The sequence below is a fragment of the Primulina eburnea genome, chromosome 12 (assembly GCF_022965805.1).
Source record: "Primulina eburnea isolate SZY01 chromosome 12, ASM2296580v1, whole genome shotgun sequence".
In the NCBI taxonomy this organism is placed as follows: domain Eukaryota; kingdom Viridiplantae; phylum Streptophyta; class Magnoliopsida; order Lamiales; family Gesneriaceae; genus Primulina; species Primulina eburnea.
The window spans coordinates 28,712,032-28,723,207 of NC_133112.1; positions in this window are offsets into that span (position 1 = coordinate 28,712,032).

An 11,176-nucleotide genomic window follows, 5' to 3' on the forward strand; every position below is an offset into this window, starting at 1 on the left:
AGTACGTGCATTGTCCCCAATGTACAGTAATAACCCAAGAAAAACATGAGATCACGTACCTCGTACAACAAGCATCAAGACTCATTGTACTCGTCATACTCAGCATCATCCTATATAGGTCGGTGTGAAAAAGCTGGCAGGGGTGAAAATGGCTCGTCGGAAGTGCTAATCGCAGGGAAGCGTTGTGCAAGCACACAAGTAAAATCGTGCACGTAATACATGTGCTCGTGTGTGATCCGCCCTCATCTTACGCTCTAAGTCATTGAGACGCTCGTGGGTGGTCTATCTGCTACCTGTCCCCTCTTGTCTTGTGTGTGATGCCTGTGGGATGGGCTGTGGTTGTGCTCTACTCCCTGAAGCCTCTCCCGTACCACTAGTAATCTGTCTCCGTCTCTCATCTCTAAGGAGGGGCTCAACCAGTGAGATCTCGCCTTTTGTCTGAAACAATCCCTTACTACCATCCCATGTAACCCCTGCTATGTGACAGAGATCCGTGATGGTTTACGAGTGGGGCATGCTAACCGTGGAGGTGCCCCGAGCAGCCTGCAAGACTGAAATCATGATCATCCGACCGACATCCACTGTTCGGCCGATGACGATACAGTAAACCAAATCTTCCTTCATCTTCGTTACATCCGACACATGCCCAGATGACATCAACCGCGAGGCTACAAAATGATATCAATTATATGCCTCCCTCTTCAAGGATGTAGCTGGAAAGGTGATCGGGGTTCATTGATTATTTAACTTCCAAACTGTGCCAGGCTCACAAAGTGTGGTGATGATCTCCTCATAGGGGTATGCCTCTCTTATTAACATCGTGTACTCGTCAGTATCGTAGTTGGACATCGAGTACAACGAGTTGATCATCTCGCTGTTGAAGGCAACCATCCTTCCCCTTATCTTCACTTGATAATATTCATGCCTAACCTGTAACGTCCCGAAAATTTGAAAGTCCACTAGAACCACATGCATGCAACTTATTAAATTTCTTTAGTATTTGATTAAATTATTTTAAAACATTAAATGTATGTTTACTTCGTTAATTTGTATTTTTAATTCATGATTTTTGTAAAGGTTCATGCGTTAAAGATTTTTAAGTTGCATTTTGCGCTCGAACGAGGAATGGAGACCGGAGAATTTTCAGAAAAATTATTTTATTACACGATTTATTTTTATAAATTAAGTTAAAGCATTTTTAAGTGTATTTGTAAAAAATGGGAATTTTCGGGTACTTTTATCCGCAAGATTTTATTTTTATACGGTACGCAAATTCTATCGAATCGGTGTACTTTTTAAGGGTTCGGCTAATATTTTCAAAATCTTTCCAACTCGAAATATTTTTCGGGAGTGAGTTTGGGCTTAATGGGCCTACTTTTGGGTTTATAGGGCTTATTTATCTTTTTAATCTTTAATTAAACAATTTAGGCCCATTAACAAATATTTTATCTATATAATTAGCCCTTAAACACACTTTAACCTAAAGCCTATAATCTCACCAGCCGACACCCCTCATTTTCAGAACCATTCCCCTCGGTTTTCACAGCAGGAAATTCAAGAAGGCTTAGGCTACCATTTTCATGCAAAGAGAAATTCCTCTGGCCATCGTCCTTCGATATCCTCACGTATATACATCATTGTATCATTATTTCTGCATCATTCACGTCGTTATATGCTCTCATGTGTGTATTATTTATGCCTGGCTCGGTATTTTCATGACAAATTCTCGTGGCTTTGGTTTTCATGATTTAAGTTTGCATCTTCTTGGCATCTCACGTTTTCTTCTCCTGTTTGTGCAAGGGGACTGTCAAAGGGTGAGTTTGAGGTATGTTATCACCGACAAAGAGAGGAGTGTAGGCTGGAAACAAGACCACACCGCGTCGAGTAAGGGTGGTCCACGGTTCTTGATTATTAGATCGAAAGTGGGTAGATCGGTGAAGTGGAAAGGACCAGCGTTGCTTGGGCCATACCAAGCCATGGACCAGACCCCGAGGGGTCTGAACCACGGTCTGGAAAGGCTCCGCTAGCGCTGGGACGAGCCACAAAGCCGTTCGAGTTCGGGGAAATAAGTTGGTCGTGTAGGATGCATGAGGTGATTACCGATCGGGTGAGCTGTTCTTCGTGCCTGGGGGTGTAGCCGTGGTTCCTTTGGGTCAAGAGGAGTCCTAGGATGGTCTAGGGGAAGCCGAGTCATGGCTGGTTCATCGGGTCTAGGCTAGGAACGAAATAAAATGAGGGTTAGTGCACTAGGTAGAGGCGTGCAGATTCTGAAATTTCCAGCAGCATACCAGCAAGGTTTTTAAGGTTCTAAGGGGTGAAAATTGGGTGGATTCAGGTCTCGTATGGTGTTGTGAAGTCATGTTTTAAGTTTGGTAAAATTCGGTTAAGTTTCGAGTCCATTCGGGTTAAAATCGGGACCCCGGTGCAAGTTTTAAAACGAATGGATTAAGTTATGAAATGAACTCGATATTACATCTAGGAATGATTATAAATATGTTTTGGGATGTTTTAAGGAGTTTGGTAAGTTTCGGATCAAAATAATGAGTTTTGGTTTTATCCGGGATTTAATCACCGCACGAAACATTAATTAAAGAATTAATTGAAACGCATAGATTTATGCTTAATAAAATTATGAAAAATTATATTTAAGCTCAAATAATTATTAGAAGTTTAAGTTTTTAATTTGGGAATTTTATGCTAAGGCTTGGTTTAATTCGGGATTAAAACGCATTAATAGGTTATATTTAAAGATAAATTTAAAAGTCATAGATTTAAGCCAAATAAAAATATGGGAAAGATCTTGTAAGCTTAAATAATTATTTGGGACGTGTTATAGTCAATGGAATTAAAAAAATATCAAAGAAGTGAAATTTTACGTCTATGGGCAAAATGGTAATTTTTGGGTTTCCAGGAGCAAAATGTTCATTTTGCATCTGAGGTTAGATGTTGGTCCTGACAGCGCCCAGAGCACAAAAATTATGATATTTTAAATGTTCATGCATCATGATTCATGATTTTTAAGATTTTATGAGAATATACGTTGCACGCTTGAATTTAAAGAAAATTGCATTGGAGTATGATTTCATGAGTGATGAAAATGATAATGTTTTGAATGATGCGAATTAGTTGTGGCTATCGAAGTATATGTAAATGTTTAAGATGTATATGTAAATGATGATGATGATGATGATGAGGCCTAGGCATAGTAGATAGGTAATCCTGCCACTGATGTCCGACAGCCGCCCGGTACCGCGGTTCTATGTATGATGGATCCATCGTAAATGATGATGTACGATAGTCACCTCTAATGAACTGAATTCACCAATGATAAATGATGAATGATAAATGATGAATGATGAATGATGATTAACGATGAGCTGTTTTGACACGTCATGATTTTACACGACACGTTTATGTTTTAAAGTTCATGAAAGGTATGTTGGCATTAAGCTTTTAAAGTTCATGAAAAACGATATGATTTTACACAACACGTTCACGAATGCTTTTAAGTTCATGAAAGATATGTTGAGTATGACAATTTTTCACTGTTGTGTGCTACGTATATGTACTTGTTATTACTGGTACAGGTGTGTTGAGTCTTTAGACTCACTAGGCGTGTGTGATGTAGGTGAGCTTCATGATGAGGAGACTGGAGGTGCCGAACTCTGAGTAGACAGACCTGGTGCGGTGACATGACCCGAGGACCACATGTTTTCCGCATTTTGATTTTTGAGATTTGAGACGAGATGAATATTTTCATACGTTGATGATTTATGATTTTTACACGTTTACATTTACGTATGATTTTGAACGAGTTTGGTTATTTTAAACCGCGCTATTTTTATTGGTCAATAAGTACGATTATTTTAAATGTTATTTCGAAAATGCGAACTTTTAGCTTTATATATATATATATATATATATATAAAAACATTTCTGCACTTTTAAAATTAGTAGACGTCACATAACCTTTAAATTAGCATAAGATTACCTAACAAGGAACATCACCGCATCGGCAGGAGGTTTCACAAATTCATCCCAATGAATCCCTCGGGCACGAACCAATGTATTATAGTCTTGGTGGCTCTGATCCATACCCTTTTCCCGCTACATATTTTTTTGTAGTAGTTTTGCATAATTTTCAGTAGCAACTGCATCCTAAAACCGTCGTTTATCAAAACCAGCAGCAGACGACTCACCCTCTCCAGATTGAACATGCTTGCTCTTCTTCTTCGAAGGAATAATTCAATTCAAATACCAACTCTAAAAGGTAGTACTTGTCCCCAACAACAACGAATCAAACAATGATAATCCAACAATATAGTGCCTACAGTATCAACACAATCAATCAATCAATAGTTTTCCTATAACATGCAATGCTCCAATCCAACAATTCTCAACAACAAACTGACTCAGGAAATTTATCGAACACCTTGTGTGCACCAACTATAGGACCCTATTCCTTCAAATTTTAACATGATATTGAAGATTCACAACACCAAGAACAATTAACTTGTGATATGGTATCCAAAATATTCTTGCAATTCATCTGGTTTCGGCTCGTGAAACAGTCTCGTTGAAAATCTTGATCCAAAGGAGACTAGGAATGAGATGTGAAGATGGATTCCGCTTAAGAGTGATTTGTGTGGTGTTGTGTGGAGTTTGGGAGAAGAAATTGTGGAGGGGGCGCGATTTTCGGTGGTGGTTTGTGGAGAAGAAGCCGTGGCGTTTGTATGTTTCATGGTAGAATGAAAAAAAAATAATCGCGAACTAGCGCCGCAGCGCTAAGGTTTCGGCAGGTGAGCGCCGCCGGGCTTAGTAAGTAGCGCCACAGCGCATTCTCTTTGACAATATGAGCGTCGCAACAATTGGTAAGTGGCGCCGTGGCGCTTCAGTTTCGAAAATATTGGCACTGCGGCTCTGTTTTTGTGGTGCTGTGGCGCTGACACTCCCAATGTTTTTGACCAATTAAGCTCTTTTTTGCATGCCTTTTCAACTCTTACCTGCGTAATAAAATACATATCAATGTCTCATCTTCACATGCATAATTTAATAAAATAGGAAAACGTAAAAGCAATTATACTACTGAAAATTAATAAAATAACGAAAGCAGTAAAAGATACTGGTTGGGTTGCCTCCCAACAATCGCTTGGTTTAACGTTGTCAGCCCGACTGTCACCAGTATGCTTAGTTCGGTTCGCTCAAACTAACAATGTCGATATTCCTTACTTGGTCCCATAGTAAGGCTTAACCCGCTGCCCGTTCACCTTGAAGGTTCTTCCATCACTGCATCTTAGCTCGATAACCCCATGAGGATACATTGTCTCCACAGCAAATGGCCATGACCAACGCAATTTCAGCTTACCAGGAAACAACTTCAGATGAGAATTGAATAATAGTATTTGTTGTCCCGGTTTGAGCTCCCTTCGTATAATGAGTCTGTCATGCCATTTCTTGGTATGCTCTTTATAGATCTTGGCATTCTCATATGCGTCATTGCGGAATTCCTCCATTTCGTTTAGCTGCAATTTTTTGACATCGCCAGAATCTTTCAAGTGAAAGTTCAATTTCTTAACTGCCCAGAATTCTCAGTGCTCCAATTCTAGTGGCAAGCGGCATGCTTTCCCAAAGACTAGCCTATAGGGAGACATCCCAATAGGTGTTTTGAATGCAGTTCAGTATACCCACAACGCATGATCCAACTTGAGTGCCCAATCCTTCCGGTTAATGTTGACAGTCTTCTCCAGTATTTGTTTAATTTCCCGGTTGGATATTTCATCTTGTCCATTCGACTGGGGATGATATGCTAGCGCCACTTTATGCTTCACACTGTATTTAGCCAAAAGTGAGTCGAAAATTTTATTGCAAAAATGCGTACCTTCGTCACTTATGATGGCCCTCGGTGTTCCAAACCTGGTGAAGATGTTCTTATGCACGAATTTAGCTACAACACGAGTGTCATTAGTACTGGTGGCGATTGCTTCCACCCATTTTGAAGCATAGTCCACAACTAATAAAATATAAGAATGACCAAAAGAAGGGGGAAAGGGTCCCACGAAATCAATGCCTCAGACATCAAAAAGTTCCAATTCCAAAATATTTGTCAGTGGTAATTTGTGACACCTAGAGATGTTTCCTAACCTTTGGCATCTATCACATGATTTCACTAGAATATAGCTATCTTTAAACAAATTAAGCTAATAAAAACCATATTGCAATACCTTACCCGTTGTTCATGATGCTCCAAAATGTACACCACATGGTGAGGAATGACATTGCTCCAGAATTTCATGTGCTTCGATACCGTCCACGCATCTTCTAAGAACTTGGTCAGCACATTTCTTATACACGAATGGATCATTCCAAAAGAAAAACTTGATGTCACGGAAGAAATTATTTTTCCGATGATGGCTCAAATATGGAGGAAGGGTACCACAAGACAAAAAATTCGCAATATCCACAAACCAAGGAAATACAGAGTTTACCTCAAAGAGTTGTTCATACGGAAATTTTTCTTGTGCTCCCTCTTATTTCTTCTCCTCCAGCTCAAGTCTCAACAAGTGGTCAACCACTTGATTCTCACTATCTTTTTTATCCTTGACCTCGAAGTCAAATTCTTGTAGTAGCAAAATACACCTTATCAAACGTGGTTTTACATCCTTCTTGGCGAATAGTTAGCGAATAGCTGCATGATCAGTAAAAATAACTACCTTTGTGCCGATCAGATAAGGCCTGAATTTGTCTAAGGCAAATACTACTGCAAGCATCTCCTTTTCAGTAGTTGTGTAGTTTTGTTGTGCGGCATCCATTGTGCGGCTTGCGTAATAGATTGCCCTAAACATATTTTCCCTTCTTTGGCCCAAGACAACCCCCATTGGATAATTACTCGCATCATACATTAGCTCAAAGGGCTCCTTCCAGTCGGGCACTATCATAATCGGTGCAGTCATCAATGCCTTCTTGATCTTCTCAAATGTCTGCAGAAAATCATCACCAAAGTTAAAAGTTGACTCTTTTTCAAGCAAATTACATAGAAGTTTAGTGATCTTAGAGAAATCTTTAATAAATCTATGATAAAACCCTACATGTCCTAAAAAGCTCCTTATTCCTTTGATGTTCTTTGGTGGGAGAAGTTTTTCGATTGCAACCACCTTGGCTCTGTCTACCTCTAATCCCCTAGAAGATACTTTATGTCCAAGAACAATGCTCTCTTGGGCCATAAAGTGACATTTATCCCAATGAAGAACCAAATACCCAAAATTCTTCCATGATTTCTCCATCATGTCTGCAAATATGACCATCATGTACCTCTGGAAAGTAGCAGTGTGGGGACCCGGGCTCTAATTCTTTTTCTTTGGGATTAAATGGATCATTATTCTAAAACGTGGGTCAATTTTTCGCTTTTACATTTAATCAAATGTAATTAAACAAGCATCAATCTTTATTTAATTTACAACATACAAACATAATATACATGTCTTATTTTGTATGTTCTCGACTAACCAGTATTAAAAGACAGTACATAATAAAAGACAACTACTGGTCCATCTGCTACGCCCGAGATCTCCACGCTAACACGATCATCTCTGTCTCGACCCAGATCCTGCCCCACCTGTTATTATGCACACATACAGACATAACAACAGCCGGAAAACCGGTGAGAACAAATCCCAGTATAAACATGTATACATGCATTAAAACAATCTAAATACATGAAACATACTAATATGAATATCATTCATATAAAATCATGCAATGCGATTCTAATCATGTCTAGACGCGACTCGACTAGAACTCTAGGGTTCCCGTTGTGAATAAGACGACACTGACTGTGACCTACCCTCCCAATCGAGGTGCTGTCCGTCTTATTCCTAGACTTCGGCCTGATCTGTATCCACGTCTACAAAGGGGCGGTGATCTTCCCCTAAGCTGAGATATCGCCGAACATCTAGAAGTCTGCCTGATCTCCAGACTGTCCTATCTTAATGCATGAATACACAATCTGTAAACAAGCATAATCATTCTAATGCAATGCCACATGATCTGTAAACAAAGCATGGCAAGATTTGTATACAAGTCTATAAACAAATCTATAAACAATCATAATCATATCGAGATATAAACAACAAAACAAGTATGTGATTTTGGTTGGGAAACTCAAATGTGATCTCATTTGAGTCGTAATTCCCCAAACAAAACATGTACTATACCTTTCTTGTCGTAGTCTCGAAGTTGGTATCAATTCTGTCAATCAAATCTGAAATGGCAATGTATAATAAATATACAATTAATTACTAATTCTAGTCAATACCTACACTATCAATAATCAATCTCGGTATAGACTTTGACGGCATAACGACGTATATTCTTAACACCGGTCAATCCAAATCTCAACAGATATCAACACTATATCATCCTCAACTCATACTCAAATCCTATACACAAAACCATATTCAAAATCAATATAATGTACTTCTAACTATGCTGAATTTCATAATAATTGCATATGATATCTGTTCTTCGATCTGTTTACAAATATATCATGCCCAATACGTCAAGAACATAATATAACTATCATATTCCAATTCCTCTAACATATAAATCGTGAAACTTGCTAGAATTAACCAATACTTACATCACTTTGTAGCTTTCAAAGCAAGGAACACAATTCTTAACTCAGAATATGATTTGGATGGCTAAATCGTGCGAAATCTAAATTCGAGCAAGAACTCTCCTTCTTCCCTTTTCTCTCTTTCTCTCGGCTGTGTTATCTGAGCAAGAAGGAAATGAAGCCAGCTCTATATATACTTTGCATGATTTATAACACATGGCTTTGTCTTTTCGTGACACGCAGTACCGCGGGTGCGGTCACACTAGGAGCACGGGTGCGCTATGCCCTCGGCAGTTTTAATATTTTCCATAATGCATCGACCGCGGGTGCGGTGAGGTTGGGACCACGGGTGCGATAACCCTACGGGACTTACACCACGGGTGCGGTATGGTTAAGACCGCGGGTGCGGTCTTGCTTCACACCAAATCTTATTTTCCCTCTTTACACCGCGGGTGCGGTTCTGTCTTATACCGCAGGTGCGGTATGGCTTCGAATTACAATTGCATAATTCTACATTTCAAGCCAAACTTCTTCATCTCTTATTTCTTATCTCTATGCACATTATTCATAACATATCCATCAATTTAAAATGATTACTCAGTGTTCTGGGCATTACATTTCTCCCCCTCTAAGAAATGATTTCGTCCTCGAAATCGCATGTCATTCTATCAGTGCAAGTATAAAAGTAATTACACCAAAACTAAACACATACTTACATTATTGAAATAACTCGGGATTTTTCTGGCGCATATCTGCTTCTATTTCCCAAGTCGCTTCTTCGACGCCATGACGACTCCACTGAACTTTCACAAGTGGAATAATCTTCGTTCTGAGCTGCTTATCTTTCCGATCAAGGATCTGTATCGGTTGTTCCACATAACTCAAAGTCTGATCAAGTTCAGCTTCGTCAGGTTGAATGACATGAGAAATATCTGGCATATATCTTCGCAACATTGATACATGAAATACGTCATGTATACCAGATAGAGAAGGAGGAAGTGCAAGTCCATAAGCTCGATCACCAATCTTTTCAAGAATCTCGTAACGACCAATATATCGAGGAGATAGTTTCCCGCGTTTGCCAAATCTTACAACGCCTCTGAAAGGAGAAATCTTCAAGAATACTCTATCTCCTGCCTCAAATACCAATGGTCTACGTCGGATGTTGGCGTACTTTGCTTGTCTATCCTGTGTTGTCTTCATTCTTTTCTGAATGACTTTCACCTTCTCGGTCATGTCACGAATCATATCTGGCCCAAGTTCTGGCACTTCTGAAATATCATCCCAATATAGCGGAGATCTGCACTTCTTGCCATACAAAGCTTCAAACGGTGCCATTTCAATGCTCGTCTGATAGCTGTTATTGTAAGAAAATTCGCAAAGAGGTAGAGAATATTGCCAACCAATGCCAAAATCTAGCACGACAGCTCTCAACATATCCTCTAGAGTCTGGATAGTCCGTTCTGACTGTCCGTCTGTCTGAGGATGATAAACAGTACTCAGGTGTAATGTCGTACCTAAGGCCTGCTGCAAACTGTGCCAGAAGTGAGAAGTGAATCGTGGATCACGATCTGATACGATAGACTTCGGCACACCATGCAATCTGACTACCTCTCGAATATATATCTCCGCCATCTGATCTTGTCTATACGTCATTTTGTACGGAATGAAGCAAGCAGATTTGGTCAATCTATCAATAATAACCCAAATCGCATCGCAGCCTCTGGATGATCGAGGTAACTTTGTCACGAAATCCATGGAAATGTGATCCCATTTCCATTCTGGAATGGCTAAACTCTGAAGTAACCCTCCGGGCTTCTTCCTCTCGGCCTTCACCTGTTGGCAGTTCAAGCATTTAGACACATACTCTGTGATGTCTGACTTCATCTGTTTCCACCAGAACTGTGTCTTCAGATCATTGTACATCTTCCTGCCACCAGGATGGATGCTGAACCGACTGCAGTGGGCTTCGGACAAAATCTAATGTTTCAAGTCTGGAACATCTGGCACTACAAGGCGGTTATTCACATACAGCACATAATCACGTACCTGATATTCTGATAAATGTCCTGCTCTGACCATCTGAATCGATCTTTGCACATTCTGATCGGTTCGTTGAGCTTCTTTGATCCTCCTGATCAAGTCAGGTTCAACTTGAATAGCAGCAAGTCGTAGTGGCCTCTTATCTGTATCAAATGCTAATCCAGAGAGACAGCAACTTTCAACGAGTTTTGAAACACCTATCGTCGATAAGGATAGGGAACAAACCTTTCGACTCAAGGCGTCCGTTGCTGCATTTGACTTTCCTGGATAATATTTGATTTCACAATCAAAATCTTTTAATAGATCAAGCCATCTACGCTGTCTCATGTTCAGTTCTGATTGAGAAAATAGGTACTTCAGGCTCTTGTGATCGGAGAAGATCTCAAATTTCTCCCCGTAGAGATAGTGACGCCAAATCTTTAATGCAAATACGATAGCCGCCAATTCCAGATCATGAATGGGGTATCGAACCTCATGTGGTTTCAATTGTCTTGAGGCGTATGCGACCACATGACCTCTCTG